The sequence below is a fragment of the Lissotriton vulgaris genome, chromosome 2_1 (assembly GCF_964263255.1).
Source record: "Lissotriton vulgaris chromosome 2_1, aLisVul1.2, whole genome shotgun sequence".
Taxonomy (NCBI): domain Eukaryota; kingdom Metazoa; phylum Chordata; class Amphibia; order Caudata; family Salamandridae; genus Lissotriton; species Lissotriton vulgaris.
The window spans coordinates 1019213068-1019234230 of NC_141687.1; the positions used below are offsets into that span (position 1 = coordinate 1019213068).

General features: G+C 49.8%; 1 protein-coding gene across 1 annotated transcript in view; it reads right to left on the reverse strand.

Annotated features, from left to right (window-relative positions):
- Window positions 1–20931, reverse strand: part of PSMD14 (proteasome 26S subunit, non-ATPase 14) — a 532244-nt gene extending 511313 nt beyond the window's left edge. The window contains exon 1 of the mRNA XM_086956618.1: window positions 20792–20931. The gene's annotated coding sequence lies outside the window, so the exon portion shown is untranslated. The remainder of the gene's footprint in view (window positions 1–20791) is intronic.
- Between the last annotated feature and the right edge of the window lie 232 nt (window positions 20932–21163).

The following is a 21163-nucleotide window of genomic DNA, read 5'->3' on the forward strand; positions in this document are numbered from 1 at the left end:
CCAGTAGCTAGGGAGTTAATATACATGTCTCAGTCTGTATGGACGGAGGGGGCATAATACAAATATTTCAGTAACCGGCGAATCCAGTTTACTTCAATTGTAGGAGAAATGTATCTGAATAAACTCCTGTGCTTATAAGTATCAGTGACAAATTCTGAATTGCATGGCCCCTACAGTTATCAGCATAACTCGTGTTGGACCGGCTGATAACGGATACAAAATGCCAGTGACGTATCACCTGGTTGAAAGAGTGCACTCCTAGAAATCTTCCTGAGCAGCGAGATCAGCACTTATTGCACTGGGGTTCCCCCTAGTTATCCAAGAGGGCCTGTCTTCTAACACATAGTTACAACAACCTGATATAACATTGTCTGCCAAAAGACATTTGGTTGCCTCTCTCCAAATGCTCCTATTTGCAATTAAAATAGAGTGCTCGACAGTGAGGACTGCAAGGCTGCTTTAGTAGCAAAGATTAAATTGGAAACAGTAATATCTTCCGATCGCCTTTATGTTTGACCTTTTGACTTTGTTGGTATTTTCGTAAACCATCAATTGCATTAAGCACTCCCACCATGACAAGAAGAATATAGTGCCTACCTGAAAAACACAACAGACCACGTGGCACCACTAAGCATTAAACTGATACTAACATATGCACGGTTTCACGGCCCATACGGGCTGGTTTTTTTTCTTTCGTATTCCGACATTTTATCTTTTGTTTTTGTATTCACGCTTACAACTGCAAAATGAATTAACACCCAATGGCAGCTCATAATTCCCAACAAAACGGCTTTTTACCTCATTGTAGCATTGAACCTGCGACTTCTACAGCCATGTGTTCCCGGGACTGTCATTCAGCTGCCCCTCTCTTCTACCTCGGACGTCGCTGCTCCACCCCGCAAAACTTGCATGCAGCGCTCCTTCTCCTCGCCGCAACTCGGGGACCGACCAAAACTGGCCAACCAGGAAAGGAGAACGTGAAGGCAGCTGGTCGCGCTGCGGTGCCGGGCTCTCTCACACCAATGGCGTAGTCTCTCGAACACCGGGCAGCAGCACAAGTGGGGAAATGCTCGCTGTTTACTTTACGTTTTATATCTGAAGAGCCTGGGAAGAGCTGTGCTGCGCCAAAACCCGTAAGCGCCCGCCCTACTACCATCGCATTCACTAGAAATTCTCGTCACTGTATGTTCTTGTAACTTCCCGTCTGCCACAGTGCCCCCAAACAGAGAGCGGTGTCCCTAGCGGACACCGCTCATTAAAATAATAAACAAGCATTGGCCGTGCAGCAGTAAAGCTGCACGGCCGTGAAAGGATCATCTGCATTAAAAAAAAAAAAGGCATGCTGCAACAAACATAACCAGCACCGCCTCTCTCCTACCTCCTCCACCGCCCAGGAACTCACAGGAATGACGGCACAAACGAAACAAACAAAAAAAAACGGAGCGGGAACAGAATACTGAATACCGCCCCTCCAGGACTCCCTGACCTGCCTCATGGTTGCCAAGGCAATATATTTAAAAATATTGTCGTGCTAGCGTAAGGCAGGTCATGGAGTCCTCGAGAGGCGGGATCCAGAGCAGACAAATCTGCTAAACAGGAGCTTTTTCCAATGGCAGGCCTCTGTTTCTAGAGGCCTGCCAATGGAAAAAAGGGGAGTGGCTTCACGCCATACTGAAATCCCCTGCTCACAATATCTCTTTGCCTGCAGCAGGGCATGCCCTGCAACGCAGGCTTCGACCTAAAAATCAATTGAGATAATATGTCTTTGAAAGACAGAACACACCTGCTTATCTGTTGGAACTATCAAGTCCAGCCAATAGAGCTTTGATGGAACATTTTAGTTGCCTGTTTTTGGGGGGTGTGTGGGGGCGGGTTATATAGCACAAATTAGTCCCGAAGGTTTCAGAGCGCTTTACACGAGCACCAGTGTGTTACACATGGACAGCATTTTTTTTGTTACGCACAGGGGGATGAAGTGATTTGCCCAGAATCACAGGATGCTGAGCGTCCCTGCCAAGACTTCGACCTGGATCTCCAGCTTAGAGGTCGGCTGCCCGATCCGTTAGACCACATTCTCTTCCCAAATAATTGCCTGTTAATTCATTATATACTGTAAGCTCACTAACGTTTGACAAAAGAGACTATATCCTTGTTATATGGATGCACTTTAAACATGCGAAGACCGTATGCCCTTTGCTTATTGAGCAACATAATAGGTAAATAAATATATGCATTAATCCCAACTGAGAATGTCGACCAAGACGGTGTGCTTTCATTCCTATCTTTAAGATAAACTATTTCTAATTTGCTTTAGTTGAACATTTGCTTTTCTTTTTAACATCAGTAACAGCTGACAAACACACAAAGAGTCAGAGCGTAACATGGCAACGAGCCAAAGTGATGCTACAAACAGGGAGTCTTTCACAGAGAAGGGTAAAAGTACCTCGCTCCCTCCCCCACTCCCACCCAAAATCTCCAGCATTGGTCAGCAATTCACTGCAGGAAAAAGACCTCAAGGCATTACGTGGAACTTGTGGATCTGTAGTTCTGAGCTAAATAAGGTTGGTTCTCACCTCATCGAGTAATTATTCTACTTATTTCAGATCTCATAAGCAAAAGGTCAGTTTCCTCAAATGAGCAAACTGTGCAATACATTCACTTTTCCTCTTAGAGGGAAAGTCAAGCTCCCAGCTTGTGTTCCACTGCTTTCCTCTATACTGGTGCACAGAGATTCCTAGCAATAAGGCCCAGCTGCTATTCAGAAATAGTAGAAGTTGGGCAAAGGCAACCAGCCACTCACATTCAAAGTTGCACTCTTGACTATTGATCAATCCAGTCAGTACCAAGTGATCATCATGCACGTTTTTTGGTTCCATGGAAAATAAACTCCTAAAAGATACTCTTTGCTTGGGGACTACGGGGATCCAATAGTTTCTAAAGCATATGCGACAGCTGCAAATCAATCAAGGGCAATTGCTGCATTTAGGGCCACAAGTAAAAGCATTTTTGCCGGTCAAACTGCCCAATTCACAGAACCGGCCCATTTGCAAACGCAAAAAGGCTTTTTGGAATGTAGAAATCCCTAGTTGAGTTTTAGGTATTAGGAAGGGGCGTGTTTAGGGCATCCCACCCCAATACCGAATCGCAGTGGTATGTGTGAATGTTTTGCGACCGAAATGTGTTTGCAAAACATTCACAAAATACCATCAATTTCAGAGGTTCCCCTTTGTGAATGATTGCAAAAGCATTTTTAAGAGCAAGCAGTGGTCCCACGGACCGTTGCCTACTCTTAAAAGATGAAAAGCAAACTTTCCTATTTTTTTTTTTTTAAACGCCTCCAATTTTCCTAACCCCAGCAAGCCACCATCCCTGTGATTTTAGCGATTCCCAATGGGTCACAAGCCTAGGCCCAACTCATTAATATTCAGGAGGTAGGTCTATTTGCGACCCACTGGGAATCGCAAATGAAACTCAAAAGAGTTTCATACATTTGAAATAGCGATTTCCTAAATATGATGATTTGAAGGAAAGTTTAAAGTTTTGTGCGTGTGGAACCAAGTTCTCTTATTAAAACCCACGCCCCCATTCTCCCCCATTTTCAAAGTGTTAAGCAGTGACCTTGGGCACAGTATTTTGGTTGCCCAATCTCAAGCTACATTCTAATCAACAACAACATGTTTGATCCAGGGAAGGTGGAGGCAAAAGAAAGTCCTCCTCCATTGAAGGGATGAGATTACAAACTAAAAAACACATCAGCAGTGGTGGTGATGGGGAAAGGGGTGATCATGTGAAATGAGAGGAGAAGAAAGCAAAGGCAGGAGGTCATGCAGGGAGATAGCATAATATGTGAATATTGCTAATTCTATGAAGGACCCTATATCAAATATCCAAACCCTTACCGTACACACGCCTCTAACTTTGAAGAAAGGAGAGTTACGACCACAATAATTTTAGTACAGAAAATAGGTAGCACAGTCTGCCCATTTTGAGCACTCATAAAAAGCAGCATGCCCCCATTATAGATCAGCTGCCTCTAACTGTTACAATGTGGCAAAGATTGCTAACTGGGACAGTGATCAATCATTGTAAAAGCAGAATCCAGAACTTGGCTGGAGATCAATATCAGAAAGCACCCATCAGGAGAATCTCTGTATTTGTCCTCTGCACAGCTACCATACTAGAGGATGGAACGTTGTTACTCTCCCAACAACATTACAATACAATACAATACATTTTTTAAAGTGGGCAGCTGGGGGGCGTGGCCAAGATGGCGGGCTGAGCGGTCGCACTTGCCGAGGGCTCCCGGACCCCTGAATTCCTGCATCGCTCGGAACCGCTGATTCCCCCCCGGATCACGCGGCCACTGAGCCTGGTGCTTGCGGCGGAGGTGTGGAGAGCCTGCTGAGCCTGGTTTGCGCCGTCGGGGACGAGATTTTGGCCGGAATAGCCCGGGTCGGACCCCGCTGTACGACCCGAGTGAGAGCTGGAAGCCGCGAGTCTCCCGACCCTCGGTGCGCGACGGGGCGACCGGCCTCTGAGGTGTGAAGCCCGCTGTGGTGCATGTACTGTTGGAGTGGGATTCGGCGACGGCTCCGCGTGTGGCTTGGAGCTGTCCAGCAGCGGCTGTACGGAGCGGAGCGGAGCGGAGGTGCAGAACGGTGGCGGAGTCGGCGCCACCTCGCTACGCCAGCCCGTGGCCTGACGAGGACTGCTGGAGGAGGTCGCTTCGGCTGGTTATCTGTGCGGAATTGGGGACCGAGTCCCCCGAGGCTGATCTCTCCCTGAGGTGGCGGACACTGGTGACTGCTGCATTGTGACTTAGCCCCCTAGCCGGATTTCTGGTTCTCGGATCGGAGAAGGAGAGGGTCTCCATCTTGGGCGCTGTCCCTACGACACTATTGAGCGGCCATTTTGTGGAGTTCGGCCGGGCAGCCCGTCCCTCCTGGTGCTCTTTGTGTGGATCACTCCCGGCTGGCATATAGCTGCTTTCTCTGCTGTTCAGTGAACCTCAGGGTCCGTTATTGCTCTACAATGTCGAATGCCAGGGGACAGCGGAGAGGCGACCGGACCTTGCCGGAAATGCTGGGAAGGGGCGCCCTGCGCAGCGGAGGCGCTCAACCGGCCGCGACTTCCCCGGCACCGACCAGGGGGGCAGAAGGTGGAGAGCCCCCGGTGACGAGGTCCTTTCTCGAGTCCCTGTTTAGCTCCCTGCGGGAAGACTTCCAAGCACTCAAGAATGAAGTGGCCGGGGAGGTCCGCGAAGTGAGGAGAGAGATGGACTCCCTGGGGGATCGGGTGAACACAGTGGAGGAAGCGGGCCACTCCAGGGATGAGGAGATCACCCATCTGCAGCAGGAGGTCCTACGGCTCCGGGAGCAACAGATTGAGCTACAGGCCCACGCCGAGGACCTTGAAAATCGGTCCAGGCGGAACAACATACGGGTCCGCGGAGTGCCGTCTGGTGAGGAGGGTGAAGACGTGACGGCATATCTGGTGGCCCTCTTCCGAGCGATCCTGGGTGAGCCGGAAGACTTTCGGATTCGCATTGACCGGGCGCACCGGGTGGGTCGCCCCCGCAGAGCCACGGCGCCCGCTCCGGACATTCTGGCCTTCCTCCCGGACTTTCCTTTGAAGGAGCGGATCCTCCGCGAGGCACGAGGACAGCAGCCTTATCGATTCCGGGACCATCCTGTGACACTGTTTCAGGACTTATCCACAGTCACGTTGCAGAAGAGGAAATCCTTCAAGATCGCTACGGACTTCCTTCGCGAGCATGAAACGCAGTACTCCTGGGGGCACCCCTTCCGCCTGAATTTCAGGTGGAACGGTGTCTTACATCAACTTCGGTCCCTTCAAGATGTCTGCGCGGTGCTGGGCCTCACTGCAACGGACACGGATACCCCGGCCCCGCGACGGAGGCGCAGCACTCGTAACGGCTGGCAACGAGCTGAGGGGGGGGCCTCTCCCTCGGCGGAGCGCCCGGGCTCGCCTGCGATTCGGGCTGAAATGGCGGCTGCCATCCAGGAGGCCTCCAGAGTGACGGCGAATGGCGAAGTGGCCTTGACGGCCTGAACTCACTCCGGGGGGAGTCTACTTTAGCTCATTCTTATTGCAGGTGCGGGGTTTCGGGGGGTGGCACGGGAGGAAGGGCGAGTGCAGGAGGTGGTGGCTGGACGTCCACTAGGTTGACTTTCCACGGCCTTGCCCGTTTTGGGCCGGACTGGGACAATGTCTTTTTTGAAAAGTTTGAGAAGCGGGGGAAGGGGTCGGGGCGGACGGGCAGTTGTTTTGATTTTGGGACCTAGAAGGGGGGCCAGTAGCGGGGGGTGGTGTGGATTCGTTGGGGTAGGGGCGGGGGGGGGGTTTTGGTTGTGGGGTGTTGGGGTTCAGGGACTGTACTGTGCCAATGGTTGATTCAACGTCGCTCTGTTTTGAGGTCTCGATGGGTGCCTTTTGTGTTTGCTGACGGGGCTTTGCCTTTTTATATGTGCTCCTTGAACTCTCTCTTTGATGGCTCTTAAGGTGCTTACTCTCAATGTGAAAGGGCTGAATAATCCGGTTAAGCGGCGGGCAGGGTTATCCCTGCTGGAAAACTCACAAGCGGATATCTGCCTGTTGCAGGAGACCCACTTGCTGGCTCAGGACTGCTCGCGGATGCGAACCCCCAAGTTCCCCACACAGCTATTCTCCTCTAGCACTTCCAAGACGGCAGGGGTGGCCATTTTGTTTTCTAGAAGGTTCAGGGGCGAGGTTGTGAGCAAGGTGGCGGAACGGAAAGGAAGACTCCTGGTGTATAGAATCAAGGTGGGGGGCTTTGCCCTGACTGTAGGCTCCGTTTACTGCCCCAATGATCGTCAGGACCAATTCTTACACAGGGCCTTGGACGACGTTGCATTCACCTCTGATAGGCACATAGTGTTGGGGGGTGACTTGAATCTGGTTTTTGACGCGGCGCTGGATAGGTCTGTGCAGCGGCGCCAGCAGTTGGGTGAGCTTTCGGGCTCGATTCGAACTCGACTTGCGGAGCTGGACCTGCATGACATGTGGCGCTGCCTCCACCCCACCACTCGCGCATACTCTTATTTCTCACACGCCCATAGATCTTATGCGCGCTTAGACCACCTCCTAGTGTCAGGCCCGCTGCTCCTTTTGGCTTCGAATGCGGACATGGGGGTCCTCTCTCTTTCTGACCACGCCCCAGTTGAGGGCGCTTTCGCTCTCCCGCCGGTGGCTCGGTCGAGGGGGGTTTGGAGGCTCCGAGATACGCTTTTGCACAGGCGGTCGGTAGTGGATCAGATCAGGGCGGCCATTTTGGCTTTCCAGACCGTGAACGATAATGGGGATACCTCCCGCGCGACACAGTGGGCGGCCCTTAAGGCCGTGCTCCGAGGCGAGTTTATCGCGATTTCCGCCGCCGAGAATAGGGACCGGCAACTTAAGAGAGATGAGCTCACCCAGCAGGTGAGGGAGCTGGAGCAGGTTCATCGCAGGACAGGGGCCCCCAGGGTGTGGAGGCAGCTGAAGGCGGCGCGGAAGCTCCTGGCAGCCCTAGATACGGATCGGGCGGAGTACGCGGTGCTCCGCCTGAAGCACAAATATTACACAGGAGGCGATCGGTGTGGGCGGCTCCCGGCTAACAAACTCAGGGTGCAGCACCAGCAGCACCGAGTGAAGGAACTGCTAGACCCGGCCGGAGGCAGAGTCACGACCGATGAACACATAGCAGATGTCTTCCGCGGCTTTTATGCGGACCTCTACTCCGGGGAACCCCCTTCGGCCCAGGCTGAGGGGGACTACCTGGACTCGGTTCCGCTCCCGTCGCTGACACAGGATCAGGCTCAGTATTTGGAACGTGACATACGTATCGAGGAGGTGGTCACGGCGATATCCCGGCTCAAATTGGGCAAAGCCCCGGGTCCGGACGGCTTCATCCCGCTGTTTTACAAAACCTTCTGTCAGGAACTGGCACCTCTGCTGACTCACCTCTTTAACTCCTTCGCGGAACCCGGAGCCATCCCCTCCGAATTTCTCCAGGCCACGGTCTCAGTGATCCCTAAGCCGGGCAAGGACAGGCCCGCCTGTGGGTCCTATCGTCCCATTTCGCTGCTGAACACCGATTTGAAGGTGTTCACCAGTATCTTAGCGGCACGCCTGGCGTTGCATCTCCCCGGCATGGTTGACTCTGACCAAGCGGGATTCGTGCCCGGTAGGCAAACGGTAGATAACACGAAGAGGGTGACGCACATTCTCGAGAAGGCTTCTAGGATCCCTGGTGAGAGGATGCTCCTGTCCATAGACGCGGAGAAGGCTTTTGACAGGGTGCACTGGCCCTACCTTGAGAAAGTCCTGAGCAAATTTGGGATAGGGGAGAAGTTTCGTCACCTGATCTTTAACTGCTACAGGTTCCCATCTGCGGTGGTCCGGGTGAACGGCGGCAGCTCTCGACCCTTCCCCATTGAACGGGGCACGAGACAGGGATGCCCACTCTCCCCTCTGCTCTTTGCCTTGTACATGGAGCCATTTGCCCAGAGGGTTCGGCAGAACCCTGACATTATCGGTGTCCAGATGGGCGGGTTTCGCCACGCGATTAGTCTGTACGCGGACGATGTCATTCTGACGCTGGATGACCCGCGGAGGTCACTACCGGCCTGTGTGGAGGAACTGAACTTATTCGCTGACGTGGCGGGCTTTAAGGTGAACCTGGGTAAGTCGGCCGCCCTGGACATCTCGCTATCTGCTGCCACTAGAGTGGAACTGCAGAGGCTTTACCCTCTGAGCTGGTCCAAGGACCGGATCCCGTATTTGGGGATCCTGCTGGCGCCCTCCCTCCCGGAGATGGTTAAGGCCAATTACGCAGCTCTAGGCACGAAAATCAAGGAGGAACTGGGCCGGTGGGATAGGGGCACGCTGTCGCTACTGGGTAGGGTGGCCGCAGTGAAGATGACCCTTCTACCTCAGGTGCTTTACCTCTTCAGAGCATTGCCGCTCCACCCTCCTGCGGGGTGGCTCGCGGAGACTCAGACTGCCATTGCACGATTCGTGTGGCAAGGCCGTAGGCCGAGGATCAAGAGGGGCATCGCTATGCTCTCACCGGAATCCGGAGGGCTGGGGATACCGGATTTACGGAAATATTTTCAGGCCGCTCAGCTCCGATACCTCGTGGAATGGAGCCGGTGGGAATCTGATAAACACTGGTTGTTCCAAGATCAGGCGGTGGCGGGTAGGACGCTGCAGGAAGTACCATTCTTGAGGCGAGCCCATCGGCCCCCCAATCTTTACGCGTCTTTGGTGACGCGGGTCCCGCTCCAGACGTGGGACTCGGTGGCTGCCAGATGCGAGTTAACTACCTTCCCCTCTCCCTTCACGCCGCTCATTGGCAACCCGGACTTCGGCCCGGGGCTGGAACAGGGAGCCTATGAGCGCTGGCGGGTGGCCCGCTGCTGCACTCTGTACCACTTGTACTCCCCCGAGGGAGTTGTCTCCTTCCAGGACTTGCAGAGGGATTATGGCCTCCCCGAGACGGAACGCATGCGATACCTGCAGGCGCGCCACTGGGCGTTACAACCACAAGTGCGCGACGCGGCACACAGGGAAATCACGGAGTATGAGCGTTGGTTGATTACTCGCACGTCGGACGCCAAACTGATCTCGGACCTGTATAGAATGCTGCAACCCCCCTCATTTCACATTCACAACCCTGGTCGGGAACGTTGGGAGCGAGAGCTTGGGCGCGAGCGGAGTCATAAAGAATGGGACCACATCTCCTTCCGCGCGCGCCACTCGGCCTACCACACGGGTCTCACAGAGACCTTCACTAAAATATCGACCTACTGGTACCGCACTCCGGAGAAACTGCATGAGATGGACAGGGCGATACCAGGGACGTGCTGGCGCAACTGTGGCCACACTGGTACACTAACACACATACTGTGGGATTGCCCCCTGCTGGCTCCGTACTGGGAAGAGGTCCTGAGCGAGGTGGACAAATGCTTTGGGATAGAACTGCCTAGGTTCCCAGCCTATGTCCTGTTGGGGTTGCCGAATGGGTTGATGTATCCCCTTAGGTCCAAAAGGGGTAGGCAGATCGCAATTGCGCTGGGATCAGCGGTACAGAATATTCTCATACACTGGCGCACTACAACACTTCCCTCTGTAGTTGGTTGGTTGCACAGATTATGGCATGTTCTTGGAATGGAAAAGGTGTCCTTAGTGGCCCTGGGGGATACTGATACCTTTGAGGAGTTGTGGGAGCCCTTTCACAGCCTGTTATGTTCCGAGTTTCGAGAGATTACCTGCCCTAGATATCTTCGGTTGTTGAGGCTGACGCCGCCGCCGGACCCGCCTGCCTAAGTGGGTGGGGTTGGTGTTGCATAGTGGAGATTCATGGAGAGTTCGCAGTGGCGGAGACTGTAGATGCTGGCACAGTACAGGGGGTGGGTCGGGGTATGGCAGTTGGGGGTTTAGTTTGGTTGGGTAGGTTTTTTGGAGCGGGGTTGTTTCTCCTCCCTTCACCCCCCCCTCTTTTTTTTTCCCTTTTTTTTTCCTTCCCCATTCGTTCTTTCTTTTGTTCCCTCCCTCCTGGTTTTTTTCTTTTTCCTCTCCTCATCCCTCCCCTCCCCTTCCCCACCCCCTCCCCCCCCTCGTTGTTTGTCCGTGCCCACAGGTGCTGAAGCTAGGCTCCCGAGTCGGACAGAGCCTCTTACAAAATTGTAACTGTACTGTTGTATTGGCTGTATGATGCGCACTGATGCGTGGATCTTGTGGGTCACTTGTTTTTGCCCCTTTGTGTCCTACCCCACCCTGCTTCAATAAAATACTTTAAACCTAAAGTGGGCAGCTGCTACCAAGGAAGTGTTCCAGGACTAACAGCAGAAACCCAGAGTGAACCAACCATTTGAGAATCCAAATCCTATAGCCGAGCTACAAAGAGGAAGGTCTTTAGCTGTTTACTAAACATTGATTCAGTTGGAACAGTGCTAAGTGCAGTAGGAAGGGCCTTCCAGAGCTTAGAATCAAGGAAAACAAAAGATCTTCTACCCCTTCTCTCCCTTCGCACTCTTGGCACTTGTAATAGCACAGCATTGGAACGCAAGGCTCTGCTCAGAGTACATTTTCAGTCTTCTCCTCAAATACATAGGGCCGGTCTACTGAAAGGCTCTGTAAGCGTAAATTAGTGCTTTAAATTTGATGCGACACCCGATAGGCAGCCAGGGAAATTGACGAAGGGAGGTGGAAACGGATAGACGCACCAGCTCCTTCAGAATTAGATGTACTGCAGCATTTTGAATGACCTGGAGGCAATGCAGAAGGTAAGAAGACAAGCCCAGGTGCAGACAGTTCGCATGATCCAGTTTGGATATCCCCAAGGCATGAACTACTGTCTTCCGATTGGTTCCTGGGACTAGATGAAGCATTTTCCTGAGAGATTTTAGAGTAAAAAAGCAACTGGCAGAGACAACCTTAATCTGTGGTTCAATTGACAGATTGGAATGAAATTTGAAGCCAAGGTTTCTTACACCCGAGGAGGGGAGTCCGATGTCCACCAGTTGTGAGAGTCTGAGTGGATGCTGGTGCCAAATCAAGAATTTCTGTTTTTTCCAAATTTAGTTTAAGGCAATTATCATTCATCTAGCCCCAGACCACCTTCAAGAAATGTTTGAAAGCACGAGGATCCTCCACCTCATTCTTCTAAAGGATCAGCATCAGCTGGGTATCATCAGCATAAGAGATTACATATATGCCTCAGGCTTCTGGCAAGGGACGTCAGATAGACATAAAAAAAAGGGTAGGTCACGGGCCGAAACCTGGGACCCTGCGCAGTTAAGGTGTTTGAAAGTGGATGTAAACAGGGCAAGGAAAACCATGAGACCTGCCTTCCAAGTAGGATTAAAGCCATGCCCACGCCTGGCTCTGGACTCCAGTGAAACACAACCTGTTAAGGAAGATTTAATGCGAGACTGTGAAGAATGCGAAGACAGATCCAGAAGCACAACCACAGCCCAGGCATTTTGATCAAAGTTATCTTTGATAAATTCAGACACCTTCAGGAGAGCGAATTCTACTCTATAGCCCGCTCGAAAGCCTGATTGTGTATCGTGAAGGAGGTGGTTAGATTCCAAATACTGAGAGAGTTGACAATTAACCACCTTCTCTAACATTTTCGCTATCGCAGGCAGAAGTGAAACAGGCCTAAAATTACACAACTCCTTAGTATCCGCATTAGGCTTCTTCAGGAGAGGTAGCAAAAGAGCATTTTTCAAACTCTCTGGCACAACCGAAGACTCCGGAGAGGAGTTCATCAGTTTGTGCAATAAAGGAGTGACAAGAGGGGTGGCGATTCCAGAATGTCTGGGGACACTGATCAAGTACAGAGTCAGATTTAGAGTTGGTTAGCAAAGAAAATGCTTCCTCCAAGGAAACATAATCAAACTTAGACAGTAGAGGGTTACAGGATGGCATATTCTCCAATCAATCCGGGTACTTGTAAAGCGTGACTACTCACCCAATAGGGTCTCAAGGGGCTGAGTGGGAGGGCTGAGGTTCAGTCGAAGTGCCAGGTCTTGAGGTCCTTCCTGAATTGAGGCTGCGAATCTTGCAGATCCTTGGGATGGTGGCCAGGGCCAGTTGAGCGGAGCAGAGATGTCTGGTGGGAGTGTAGAAGGAGAGGTGGTGGTTGAGATATGCAGGTCAGGTTTTGTGGAGGGCTTTGTAGGTATGTGTGAGTTGCTTAAAGGGTCATTCTTTTGTTGAGAGGTAGCCAGTGAAGGTCTCTCAGGTGACGGGAGATGTGGCTGCAGCGGGGGATATTCAGAATGAGTCTGGCGGAGGTGTTCTGAAGTTTCTTGAGAGGTTTTTGGGTGGTGCCGGCAAAGAGTGCATTGCCGTAGTCGAGTCTGCTGCTGATGAGCGCATGGGTGACCGTTTTCACGGACTCTGTGGAGATCCACTTGAAGATCTTTCAAAGCAGACAGAGCCTATGCAAGAAGGAGGACGAGACGGCTTTGATTTGGCAGTTCATTGGCAGCAAGGAGTCCAGGATGATGCAGAGGTTTTGTGCGAGGTCCATGGGTGTGGGGGGGTTGTAAGTGCTGCGGGGTACCAGGAGTCGTCCCAGGCAGAGGAGGAGGAGCCCAGAATGAGGACTTCGGTCTTGTTCGAGTTGAGCTTGAGGCAGCTGTCCTTCATCCAGGTGGCGACTGCCTTCACCAAGTTGTTGAAATTGCTCTTGGCGGCTGGGTTTGTCTGTGTGGGAGAGAATCTGCTGGGTGTCGTCGGCACAGAAGACTATGTGGAGTCCACAGCTTCTGCCAATGGCTGCAAGCAGGGTCATGTAGATGTTGAAGAGGGAGGGGCTCGGGGAGGATCCCTGAGGCACTCCGAAGCTGATCTCTGTGGGTTCCGAGTAGAACGGTGGAAGCCTGACTATGTTCAGCGGTGAGAAAGGTGCGGATCCAATCCAGGGCTGTGTCACGGATGCTGGCGTCGTGGAGTCTTGCGCACAGGGTGTGGTGGGCGATGGTGTTGGAGGCAGCTGAGAGATCCAGGAGGATGAGGGCTGCAGTCTCGCGTTGGTCGAGGAGGGTGCGGACATAGTGTGTAGCGGCGAGGAGGACGGACTCGATTCTGTGGTTGCTTCAGAAGTCTGACTGGGAGAGATCCAGCATGTGGTTAGTTTCTATGAACTATGAGATGGCTTACTCAATGACTTTGGCTGGGAAGGAGAGGAGAGATGGGTCTGTAGTTCTTATGGTCCATCGGGTCGGCAGAGGGTTTCTTCAGCCGGGGGTGGATCTCTGCATGTTTCCAGTCTTCAGGGAAGATGGCGGACTCGATGGAGAAGTTGATGGTACAGCAAAGCACAGGTGTGATGGAGGTGCCGGCTTGTTGAGGATGAGATGAGGGCAGGGTTTCGAGGGGGTTTCAGAGTGGATGCGCTTCATGATCTTGAGGGTGTCGTCAGAGGTGATGGTGCGCCAGTAGGGCAGGGTCTGAAGCCACTGAGTACGGTGGTTGCGGGTTGGTCTTTGTTTGCGAAGCTGTTGTAGCGCTCCTTGATCTTGCAGTGGAAAAAGGTGGCGAGGTTGTCACAGAGGCCTTGCGAAGGTGGGGGTGAATGTTTGCAGTCTCTGTGCTGGGTTCGGAAAATTCTTTGATCACGGTGAAGAGTTTTTTTGCTGTTGTGGGTGCTGGAGTTGATGTGTTCCTGTATGGCTGCTTTCTTTGTTGTTCCGATGAGGTGCGGTGACAGCGGTTTTAAAGGCTGCTTGGTCTGTCACATTGTTGCTGCTTCTCCATTATTTCTCAAGCCGTCTGCAGGTGTGCCTGGACTCTTGGAAGGCGGGAGAGAACCAGCCGGCCTCCTTGGAGTGCTGCTTGCCTGTGGGTTTCCTGAGAGAAGCCAGTTTGTTGGCACAGTTGGAAATCCAACAGTGGAGGTTGCGTGCTGAGTAGTTGGCATCAGTGGATGTCAGTGGTGGGGTTTTGCTGAGGAAGGTGGAGAGGTGGTCTATGGTGGCCTTGTTCCAGCTTCTGCGAGGCTAGTGGTGGGCATGGTGGCGCGTGGTGGGTTTAGTGAAGGAGAAGTGGACGTAGTGGTGCTCGGTCCAATGTGGCTCAGAGGTGTGACTGACGGAGATGATATTGCTTGCGGTGAAGATGGGTGTCTAGTGTGTCTCCTTCTGAGTGGGTTGGAGAAGTGAGCAGTTGTTTGAGTCTGATGGTGGCAAGGAACTCAAGTTTGGATGAGGTTGTGGTCGTCGAGGTTGTCCAGGTGGAGATTGTGGTCACAGAGGAGTATGTAGTTCATTGATGCAAGAATGTGGTAAGCAATGAAGTCAGCGGGGGTTGCGGGTGGGTCTTGGTTTCCGAAGCTGTTGTAGAGCTCCTTGATCTTGCAGTGGAAGGTGGCGAGGTTGTCGCAGAGGCCTTGCGAGGTGGGGGTGAATGTTTGCTGTCTCTGTGCTGGGTTCGGCAAATTCTTTGATCACAGTGAAGAGTTTTTTTGCGGTTGTGTGCGCTGGAGTTGATGCATTCCTGTATGGCTACTTTCTTTGTTGTTCCAATGAGGTGTGGTGACAGCGGTTTTAAAGGCTGTTTAGTCTGTCAACATCTTGCAGCTTCTCCATTTTATCTCAAGCCGTCTGCAGGTGTGCCTGGACTCATGGAAGGCAGGAGAGAACCAGCCGGCTTCCTTGGAGGGCTGCTTGCCTCAGGGTTTCCTGAGAGAAGACAGTTGGTTGGCGCAGTTGGAAATCCAACAGTGGAAGTTGCGTGCTGAGGCGCTGGCATCAGTGGATGTCGGTGGTGGTGAGGGAGGTGGTCTCTGATGACCTTGTTCCAGCTTCTGCGAGGTTAGTGGTGGGCATGGTGGGTTTAGTGAAGGAGAAGAGGGCGTAGTGTTGGTCGGTCCAATGTGGCTTGGAGGTGTGACTGACGGAGATGTTGTTGCTTGCGGTGAAGATGGGAGTCTAGAGTGTCCTGCTGAGTGGGTTGGAGAAGTGAGCAGTTGTTTGTTGGAGTCTGATGGTGGCAAGGTACTCCAGCATGGATGAGTTTATGGTCGTCGAGGTTGTCCAGGTGGAGATTGTGGTCACAGAGGAGTATGTAGTTCATTGATGCGAGAATGTGGTGAGCAATGAAGTCGGCTATGGTTTCGCTGAAGTGGGGGAGAGGTCCGGGAGAACTGTAGACTAGGGTGCTGCGAAGGGTGGCGTCGTGGTTGGTCCGGATCTGGAATTGGAGGTGTTCCATGTCGGATGAGTGGTCGTCTGAGCTGGTTGGAAGGCTGAGGGTGTTTTATGTACATTGGCGATACATCCTCACGGCCGGTTGACGCAGTCCTTGTGGATTATTTTGTAGCCATCAGGGTTGGCTGCTGCGATGTCTGGGGTTGAAGTAGGGTACGTCCAGGTTTCCGTGAAGAAGGAGTTTTTTGCCATATCCTTTTCAGCTCTTAAGGTAAGGGAGAACCAAAAAGACGATGGCCTAGATCTCCTCACAGTTACCTTTTTATACTGGGCAGTTAAATCAGGGCTGAGGAAAGTCAGTTGTTAACTTTAGCAAGGTTAGAAGCCATCAAAGCCAACAGTTCAAGAGGAGTAGATAAGAGAGTCTCTGACAACTGTGGCTCAGAGATATGTTGCCAAGAACAAGAAACTCTCTGGAAAGTAGGTGCTGGCCCAAGGACTGATTACAAACTTTAAAAGGCATCAAACAGTGATCGGACCATATAAGCTTGAGTGCAGGACTAGTTTGGACAGTCACTGAATGTAAGAAAATAAGATCTAAAATGTGTCCTGCCGTATGGGTAGGCTCAGCCACATGTTGCTCAAGGTTGTAGCCCTTGAAAGTGCCCAAAAATTGTTTGGCTTGCACACAGCTGGAGTTATCAATATGCAGGTCAAACTCTTCAAGCAGCAGAAAATGTTAGTGCACTATTGAGAGTTGACCATCCAGATCAACAAGTAGGCTAAGGGACGTATTTGTATTATTCAGAGGTATGTAAATCAAAACCCCAGCCAGCATAAAAGAGGGAACTATGCCTATAGAGAAGGAAAGACTTTCTATGGTCCAAATGTTTAATAATTTTCTGTCAGAAAAATGACATCCCATTTATCTTCTTCAAGTGGATTACTGATTTCAAAAAAGTGCTTTGCGAGTCATCTGCAATTAAATCAAGCCCGCTGAGATAGATGTCGTTTATCTTAGTACTAGCAGTGGTATTCAGAACTTTTCCATAAGTTTTGGGCATTTTTCGAGTTGGCAGCATTCTTTGACTGCTACCCTACAGTGCTATTCATAGCATAAGTTAAGGGGTGATATATGGTCACCACTAGCATTACTATCACCCTAGTTTCTGGGTTATTTATTTATCACAAACAATAGCTGTTGGCTCAGTGGCGGGGGTAGGTAATGTTTGGGCAGCCAGGAGTCTACCACACGTATTTTGGGTTATTGTGTATAGCGATTCGGCTGGACACTCTTAAGTTGTGCGCTAATTGTGTCCTCTTGTTTACACATTAGAGCGGGGCCTCAATTTCCCGAGCGGTTGCCGGGCGAGGTGAGGTCTTCACCCACACAAAGCTGGGTGAGTATCACTGTGAGGAAATGCCTCTTCGTGATAAAGCTAATAAGCTTATATGCAATGCGGAACGCAATATGTTCACGCAGGTGTGGTTTGTCTTGATGTTGTTAGTGGGGTTACGTTGATTACTGTGTGGAAATGTATAAATGGCATCTTTTGTTTCCTTGGCAGGTAGAAGACTCTTTTCCTGTCTTCAGAGGACATAGAGGTTCCAAGTTTGGGTGACACTTCTCCTCCTTAAAGTATTTTGATGCAACTTTTGCTCTTTCATATCTGTACACCCTTTATAGTATATTGTGTTGCAGTAGCTTACCATTTTCTGGTCCTGATGAAAGCTGGAGCAACGCTCCATCTAGCTGAAACTAGTTGACCATTCCACACAGCGCCATAATGTAGTCCTACTTATTTACTACTAGGCGTGTTTTTAATCTTGACACCTACACTTATCTCGATAAGCTATCTGTTTAGTCTAGGTAGTCATTTTTTAAGCAGCACTTTTTTCATAGCACTGCACTTTTCTCACATTTTACTTTGGGCACAACTGTGGCAAAATACGCTGTTTTCCATTCCCACACCGATACATGGCCGGTATATGGAATGGCTGCCCATCCCCACATGATGATATGCCGCCAAGAGGGTGGTCTGATGGGACTTTTCTAGCCCAGTGTGACCCAACATACTTATCCACACGGGTGTCCTTGTGATTCCTGCTCTCCATTTAGGACAGCACACCACTAATTGACCTGGTCTCCTTTTTTCTGTGTTTTGTATCTACAGTATAGGGGCATGAGTTGACAGGTCGTTAAAATATTTCCCCTTTGACCCTCCGCACATTTGTATTTTATTATATTGTTATCAATACATAGCCTTTATGTAATAAGGAGGGGAGAGAGCGAGCCAGAGCGGAAAATTCCAAATCTGATGACACTCTGGATCCCTAGAGCTGACGGCTTGTCAGAGATGGGGTTACTGCTACACTAGTTATCTGTATTTAGACCACGCCCCTACTTGGACATGCCATACCCCTTTAATAGGTTTTCCCCGCCCCTTTTAATTTTACTTAGAGAGAGGGGTCCCAGACTGGGAGGGATAGAAAGATCAAAAAGACAATTGGATAAGAAAAATCAAGAAACGATTTCAAGAGTACAGTGTTATTTAATCACAGCGTACTCAACCTTGTTATTAGTTATACAATTGCATACAAAATTTAATCAATATTCAATTAAATTTGTACTGCTCGACTGATTAGCCGTCGGCGCCACCCCATTTCAATGGGAAATACAACTTTAAATGATGCAGGATTACTAACGCTGGTCGCCTTTTATCACCAGCCTGTATGACACGAGCCTAATTTCATGTGTACGAACACGTCTAATGAATACAAATTCGGCAGGGGCCGGCTCTCGTTCGTGTCACTACCAGCCCTTAGCGGTAGCTTGCATTGAGACCCAGAACACGGGAACCCAAAAATACCTTGACACCTTGATTTGCTTCCTTGTGAGGAAATCTGCCCAACCTACCCTTCCTGTCCTTAAGAAGACCCGCATTGTAAGCGAAAAATACCCTACGTCTATTAGGGTCGAAACGTAGACTACCTACCCCCGCGGAAGCAGCTTCTATCCTCAGCAAGATTTATACAGCTTTCAGAAGCTTGGTTCATATAAATCATTTGACCTAGTGTGGCATGTTAGTTGGGCTCCTTTAGAAAGCCATTACAGTAATGTATTTATGAATTATGTATTTTTTGACTTGCACTAAAGTGAAGAATCTTCTTTTTCATCCTACACAAATCCCCTCACCGCACACCTTTCCCCTCCTTTTTCTTCCCTTGGGCACAACTTTAAATGAATATTGATGACATTTTGTATGCAATTGTATAACTAATAACAAGGTTGAGTACGCTGTGATTAATTAACACTGTACTCTTGAAATCGTTTCTTGATTTTTCTTATCCAATTTTCTTTTTGATCTTTCTATCCCTCCCAGTCTGGGACCCCTCTCTCTATGTAAAACTTTATACCCAGGTCCCAGTGACTTATTTTGGGTCGACCCTGTTGGTCATAACCGCCCCTTTTAGAGCACCCCCAGTTTTTTCCCCACTTAAAGTCTTGAGTACAAGTCAAATGTATTCTTAAATAGTCTAAAGGCAGCACTGTTTCAATAACACTATACACCTTTGTGCGAATACTGAGTCTAGGTTCGGCAACACAAGGCTAGATATCCAGCAAATTACTACATTTTTTCAAAACGTGAACACATAATCAAGAAGGAAAAATATATCAGTTATTGCGCAACCATAAGTTAATATATATTTACATAGACAAATTATGATTAGGCAGTATAATAGTTTCCAAAGAGAAAGAACAGTTATCAAGGATTGTAGCTTGCTGCTGAGGGCACAAATGAATGATGGCCCGAGCTAGAGTAACAGGCCTAAACCACAGACACGGGCCTGTAACCAAGAGAACCAGCTTTCACAACTATAATAGCCTGAGGGCTCTAAGGAGATCACAACATTCCCCCCAGTGTGGGTAAAATGTGATACCTTTTAAAGGAGAAGAAGAAATACGAACAATTGAACTTTAGAGCAGAAGGTATTACTGGCTCTGAGCCACTTTACTGTGTTTAATGGAGATCTCAACATTCCAATGTTCTAAATGAAATTATGCATCTCTGTTCTGGCAGAGAGAGAATAGCTACATCACATCTCACATTCTGTGAATAACCATCAGTGGGATCAGTTCTCAATGAGCTCGAGTTGAGGTGAAAACCAAACTCCAGGTTTTTCTCATGGATACTCAACAGTATGAAATTCCAAAACAGAGACTATCATTCCGGTTAGGATCTATAACTATTTTTAATAATCTATTCCTTTAACAATAATACGTTGTTTAACGGCCAAAACCTCAACATGATGTATAAAATACAAAACGGTCTATTTTAATTAAAATGAGCAAGCTGCTTAAATATTTTACCAAACCTGCAGTTTTAATAGAGTTTACAAATGTATTAAATACTTTCGTACAAGCATAAAAGGGTACGAAGATCACACACGTAGTTCCACAGATGAACGCACATACATGGACGGACAGCGCATTCCTAATAAAGTATAATGACATTTAAAAGAGAAGTTACTCTCGTCTGAGGTTCAAAGCAAAACGCAGTTTGTAGAACGTACTCCTAAAACGCACCTAATGAGTAAAGTGCGCCTGCATTCACAATTCCATCAGTCTAGGCTGCGGATAAGACTAGTAATAATGACATTGCATTTATGACTGGACGGCAGCAATCCACCTAAAATTAAGTTCGTGAGAGGGACATTGGGGGGTGAAGATGATAGTATGATTGCCTACTGCATGTATAACGTCCAATTGTAATTAAAAGCCTGAGTTTACATATCGCTTTACAAAAGGAAATGGGAGTATTTAAACACAAGAGAGTTGTGAGAACAGGAGTCAACATGCACTCTCCCACGTGGGAAATAGAGAGCATGGAAGCGGACATGCAACCCCTGTTTTAGCAGCAGCACCTGCAGGAACAAACAGAAAGACAACTGTAAAACTAAGGGATGTCAGAGATTGGTCTCACAACCGGGTGGCGAGGTGTACAGCGCAACCACAGGTATAGAAGTACTTCAACTGTAGGTACCAGGAAGTGATAATGCATGCGACTCGCTGAACAAAAAATGAAGCCTGTTTTGTCCCTTACCAGCGTACGAAAGATTATTTCTTATGAACTCTTCAAATCGTGCTGCTCTCCCGACCTCCGATGAATCAGCCAGAATTAATTCAAAAGAGTAAAGGAACCGGCAGTATCACTTCCGGGTGCAAAACGGCACTTCCGTTCACAGGACAACAAGGGGGAGAACGCGAATCCAGTGGAGACCGGTGCGCATGCGTGGCGGCTGGATCATGCTCGGTATTCACAATTGTGCAACATGCAGCTTCATCCGTCTCACTCGTGGATCCTGCGTGGCGTTGGCCACGCATTTTGGAAATTGGAGTTTCTCCTTTCTAGTTTGCTGTGCTATAATTGTAAGAAATAGGACGGTTATCCTTGTTCGAATTGCGGACTACCATT